This window comes from Tupaia chinensis, unplaced genomic scaffold (genome assembly GCF_000334495.1).
Source record: "Tupaia chinensis unplaced genomic scaffold, TupChi_1.0 Scaffold145082_1, whole genome shotgun sequence".
NCBI lineage: Eukaryota > Metazoa > Chordata > Mammalia > Scandentia > Tupaiidae > Tupaia > Tupaia belangeri.
The window spans coordinates 1,315,974-1,322,062 of record NW_006204943.1 but is presented as its reverse complement, the minus strand read 5'-3'; the positions used below and the strand labels follow the sequence as shown (position 1 = coordinate 1,322,062).

The 6,089-nt window shown below is 41.8% G+C and overlaps 1 protein-coding gene across 2 annotated transcripts in view; it reads left to right on the top strand.

The window, feature by feature from the left end:
- HECW2 (HECT, C2 and WW domain containing E3 ubiquitin protein ligase 2) overlaps nucleotides 1-6,089 on the top strand; it is a 248,764-nt gene that overhangs the window by 79,328 nt on the left and 163,347 nt on the right. Inside the window, exon 1 of one of the 2 annotated variants that reach the window (XM_027767974.1) lies at nucleotides 1,694-2,054. The exons of the other annotated variant lie outside the window; for it this stretch is intronic. The gene's annotated coding sequence lies outside the window, so the exon portion shown is untranslated. Of the gene's footprint in view, nucleotides 1-1,693; nucleotides 2,055-6,089 lie in introns of those variants that run through there. 2 annotated transcript variants of the gene reach the window in all.

The window sequence follows — 6,089 nt, the reverse complement described above, 5'->3', positions numbered from 1 at the left end:
GTAGGGAAATAGCTTGTGAGTCACATGGAGACGTCGGTCACACATGGGTGGACCAGAATCTATAGCTAAGCTAAAGTGGCATATATGGCAAATGTTACAGTATTTGAAAGACAAAGACTCGCGACTTGGAAGACTTGACTGGTGGGAGCAGGAGGGGTCCACAGACTCTGGAGTGGGTGGCAGTAAGAGCGGCTCTGTGAGCCTCTTCTCTGCTCTAAGAAGAGTTTGTTATTTCAGTACTAGAAAGGAGTCTGAAGTTCAAGACTAAACACTCTCCTCGATGGGGTATGAAAACAGAGATGCTTATGTCGCTGAGCAGCCTGTTTGTTGTTTACAGCCTGTAGCCAATTTTGATGCCAATAAGAGGAAATGAATCCGTCCTTTCTAGATTTATTTTTCCTAATCTTGTAAGGGTGACTGAGACCGCTGTGTCCTCATCAGCCACACACAAATTAATGAGTTTGCTGGTGTTTTCAGGAATGCTATTTGAGGGAGGAGGAGAGTATTGTAAAAGAGCTTGGGATTGGTTGTCATTCATATCTGACTTCAAATCATATCTCCTCTGTGAGCCTCAGTTTCCTCATCGGTAACATGAGCATCCTTAGAGCACAGTCAGTTACTACAGGCTATTGTTAAAGCACCTACTATGTACTACTGGGACATAATAGGCATTTAGTATGTACTTATTATTGTTGTAGGCCCAGACACATGGAAAAGGGACAGTGATTCGTTCTAAGTCTGGTTAACATCTCCAGAAAAAGCCTGCACAGGGTGGTGGTTCTGCAGGGCCAGGTTTGCTGTGCTCTCTCATCCAATTCCAGAACTGGCCCAAAGCCTTGTAGCCACCTGAAGCTTCAGGGAAAATGACGTCTGGGTGAAGGGAACGGTAGAGAGGAAGCTGTCACCACTGAATGTTCTCTGGGGCCTAAATCTAGTCTGCCTCACTTCACAGCAAGTTCACCTGACAAAGGAGGACAGTTTATCTTGCTTTCCTGGACATTCAGTAGAAAGAGATGATCCTAGAGCCTTCCATTGCACTCAACTGGCACTTAATAATGTCAGCAGCTGACACAGCTGGGCTAGCAGCTTCAGGTGGCCCTTTTCTTCGTGAAAGCACAGTAGGTCTGAACTGGGGGTCCCCCCACCCAAACGCCTTCCAGCATAAGACAAGAGCACAGGGTAGATTGATGATTGTATCCATTTTTACACGAGAAGTGAGGTCTGAAAATAACTTCTGGTTTGATAGCCACATTTTTGGATTTTTGCTAAAGTTCTATAATGTTCGAAAAAGTTTTGGTCTCTTTTTACAGTTGGAAATCCCAAGTTTATCAATTCTACCCTGGGTTGGTTAGGAGACTATAAACCTATTTCAGTAACCTAAATGAATGCTTCTATGATTAATAATAATTAAATCGGTGTTCCTAGGTAGTGGCTACTCTATTCTGAGCAAATCACAACAAGCTCCCCTCTCTATGGTAGCAGTCAGCTTGTTTGTCAGCCCACTCTGTGTGTGTGTGTGTGTGTGTGTGTGCGCACAGCTCATTCTTTGGAATTCTCCCATGGAAAAGTCAAGGAAGGAAGCTGAGGGGAGGATGGGGCGATCGCATCCTGTGCTCTTTACAGGGGTGTGGCTGTGACTGCCTCAGCTGCAGGGACATAGTACACTATGTTTTTTCACTTAGGATGCCTGAAGTGTGATAAGTCCTGATGAAAGGTAAGGGTGGCTTTTAGTGTTGTGCTTAGCTGGACGAAGTCTTTCTGGAGAGGACTCCTTGAATTCCCCCCAGTGTTTCATCTGTAGAACTTTGGGAGACTAGGAAGAGATGGAGGAGCCTCAGTGAAGTGGATCTGCAGAGCTCAAAGCCACCTTAGGACTCCAGACTCTGTGACTTCAGATCTGGCTATTCCTAAGAATGAACTCACCAAGTGGGTAGGCCCAATGTGTGATTTTTAATGAAAATGCATCATCATGTTTCTTCTTGCTACTCCTTAAATCTGATTTGCAATGATGGATTCTACCCTGACAAAGGCAGAGAAACTCGGGATTATATGAGGTAAGGTATGGGGAGAATTCTGTGGAATGAATTCTCTCACCTGATTTTCTTAACTGTCCTCTACACTTTTCTCTTTCAAAAGTTTTTAACTGTGGCCCCCTCCCAGCTTGGTTAGGGACAATTATGTTGACAAATGATGTGATGCATTTATTATATTTACACTCCTGACAATTCACCATGGGAGCTCAGAGCTGGGATTAAAGCTTGTGCAACATTTATAAATAAAAATGCAAACCCCTTGCTGTGAATTTCTAGACTCCCATTGGTCTTAAATGGATTGCTTTACCATGATCCAACATTTACTCGTTCTCTCTACAAGAATGCTTTTGAGTATGGCATTAGACTGAATCTAAATAGATTTCATGACAGCTTATCGGCCCCTGGAATAATAACGTGTGGGTTTTTGTTGTTGCTATTTGTTTTTTGATGAGCTTCAAATCACTTTTCTCAGGGAGTGAGATGTGAGAACAGACTTATTATTTTTTCTTTTCTTTTTTAAATTTTTGCCAGAGGGGTCGTGTGCGTGCTGGAGAGAGAGAGAGAGAGAGAGAGAGAGAGAGAGAGAGAGAGAGAGAAAGCATCCCCTACGGGAGATAGTCACAGAGTAATCCCTTCTCCTCTGTTTCTCCTTTTAGGATTTTGGGCATGCATGCACATGTACTAAGCATACCTTTCAAACCTCTGGGTTTGAGGCTTGAACTGCACAATTGGCCATATGGGATCCAGCCACCATAACTATCACACCACTGGCTGGCCCCCCAAAATAGATTTATTCTTAAGATAAAATTTATAGGAGCAATATTCACAGACATTTATTTTCTAGAGACTGTTGATTTAATGATGATCTCATAACAATAAGATTGAAGAACTGGGGACCAGCAGTTGGTGTAAGGGCTATGTCGCTGGACTCCCATATAGTTGATGATGGTTTGAGTCTCAGACCCAGTGGCTTAAACTCATGCCAGGAGTGTGTGCATGCGTGCCCAAGATCTGGAGAGGAGAATGGAGAAGGGATTGCGGTGTGGCCATCCCCCCCCTACCCCCCAGTGGTGGGGATGATTTGCTTTCTGTCTCTCTGTCTCTCTGGCGAGCGCATGTGCCCTATAGCAAAAACTCCCCCCTCCCCCAAAAAAAGATTGAAGAATTGAAGATTGAATAATACCATTATGGTTTTTAGATATTTTCCGGTGGAACTTACAACAGGTTCATCCAGTTTTCTGTTGACTTAATATTTACAAGTAGTCAGTCTACTTTAATAATTGTTTACTAACCAGGATGAGTCCAGGGCAGAATTTTACTTCCATTCTAATTCCTTGTAAATTAGTTTTGTCTAGTGAAAAGTTTGGCTTCTTGGCTATCAGATTCAATCAGTGGTTCTCAAGGGGAGAATGGAGATGATATTTTTCATTGCTGTATAAGGAACAACTGGCAATTAGTGCTAACATTCCTATAATGCTCTGGAGAGACCCTCATGAAGAATTATCTGCTAGAATTCTAGTAGCACCCTCACTGAGCTCAGTTTAGTAAAAAAAATAAATTGATTTACAAGATTCAGTAAAGGTGAGCAGTCTAATCTCTAGAAAGATCATCCATAATCATTTTGTTTTTAAATTTCCAGAGGGTGCATATGCTCATCAGTAAGGGGGCAGAAAGAGAGAGAGAGAGAGAGAGAGAGAGAGAGAGAGAGCGAGAGAGCGAGCAAGCCTCCCCAAGGGGCATGGTCACACCGTAGTTCCTTCTCCTCCATTTTTTCATTCTTTTGAGATTTGGGGCACACACGTACACACTTCCAGTGTTTTCTTTAAACCACGAGGGCTGGGATTTGAACCACCATCAGCCAGGTGGGATCTGGCTCCCTTAACAGGTAGACTACGAAGCTGGCTAAGGGTTATTTATGTTCTGCTCAAGCAGTTTTGGGGACAGACCTAGAGGGAGCAGCCACTCCTGAAAATTTATTCTCTAAGATAAGTAGCAATGATTGTTTCAAAAAGATTGCTCTTACATTCTTCTAACTAGTATTTTTGAACTGACTTTAGATGATCTCTAGCAAGTATTTGCTTCAGTTCAGTAAGAGTGCCCTCTTTCTTTGAATAAAGTTAGCTGTTACAGTTCTTGATCCATATATTATGAGCTCATTAAGATCAAAGGAATAATTTACTCCCAACCAAAGGAAGTTTTTGTGCTGAAGATGGCATTTTATGATTGTGAGTTTCTCAAGATTTTAAGCTCTAGGTGCAATTTAAAAATAACGTCCTGAAGTATTGATATCTGGAGTTTGCTTTTAAACTTCACTTAGTATTCAGAGGATTTTTTAATAAAAGCACAGTTTATGAATAGCATTAAAAAAAATAACTAGAGGAAAGAAAGGATGATATGAACTAACAACTTCTTATACACATCACGCCCAGACAGAGATTCTTGAACGTTCAGAGTCCCTGTGTCATTGTGCAGGGTGCTTCCACCTGGCTCTTTATCAAGCCAGGTTTCAAAGATGGACAGATTTTTAAGTGTTGAGTGATTTTCTATCCAAGAACGAGGCAGCATTGAGACACTATGTGTCAGATCCTGAGCTATACTGTCATTATCATAGTTGACAGTTACTGTGCAGTAAGGCCCTCACTTCCGCTTTTTTTCTTTCTTTCTTTCTTCCTTTGTTTTTTTTTTTTATTCAGAAAGCATATAAATAAGCATGCCTTTGTTTTAATTTATGTACACTTATAAGAAATTAGAATAAAATACATTTAAAAAGTAAATACTAGAAACAATGAGGTTAAAGTATTGTATTTTTGAGTGTTAAAATAAAAACATAGCTCCATTGATAAAAGGAAGAAAGAGATTTAAAAATTTTTCTTTTTATTTATAGATTTTTTTTTTTTTTTTGCCAGAGAGTGTGTGTGCTTACTGAAGAGAGACAGAGAGGCAGAGAAAGAGGGAAGTACTAAGTCACCCCTCGGGGAGGATGGCCATGCTGCAGTCTCTTCTTATCCAATTCTCCTGCTGCGATTTTGTGCATGCACGCACTTGTGCCTGGAGTCTTTTTTCAGGTTAGGTCCAAGACTTGAACTGCAGAGGCAGCCATGTGGGATCCTATGCCTTGAGCAGCCCACCACCTGCTGACCCAGGAGAAGTAGATTTTTAAAACTCACATGTTGGGGCCGGCAGGTGGCATGGTGGTTAAGGTGGTGGACTCCCACATGGCAGACCATGATTCGAGTCCTGGACCTGGCAACTTGCTTTCTCACTTTCTCTCTCTCTCTCTTTCTCTCTTTGTCTCTCTCTGGTCAAATTAAAAAATAATAATAACAGGGACCAGCAGATGGCATAATGGTTACGTTGCTGGACTCCATGTAGTCGACCACGGTTCGACTACACGGTTCCAGACCCGGTGGCTTAAAAAATTCATGCCAGGCGAGTGTGCATGTGTGCCCAAAATCCTGAGTGGAGACTGTAGGAGAAGGGACTGTGGCATGGCCATATCCTCTGGGGAGAGATTTCTCACTTTCTGTCTCTTTGTCTCTCCAGTGAGTGCATGTGCCCTATAGCAAAAATCTCTCTTAAAAAAAAGTAATCATAATAAATAAATAAATACATATTAAAAAAAGAAACACCTCAGATGTTTAGCTTCTAGGATATGCCAAGTTATATATTATCCTATGTACTCCTCCCAGCTCACTGAACCAGGTGCTATTTTTGTCATTTTATATATTAGGGAAATGGAGTCTGTGCAGTTGTAAGACTTGCCCAAGTCCCTAAGTCCAGTAAATGGGAGAACATGAATTCAGACTCAGGTTGCTGCAGCGTGGCAACATCAGCATCAATCAGTACCTCACTCTCATTGCACCCTCATAATGGGTGATGCACACCTACAAACAGTAAATAGAGGATCCACGTGAACAAAGCGCCAGTGATAATGCAAGTATGTTCGTAATGTGTTTTACTGAGTTACTAAGTGATTGAGAATTGGAGATTTGTACTTTGATTTAGGTTGAGTGTGGGAAAGTTGGATTTTCAGGAGTTGTTTCAGTGAAGAGAGGG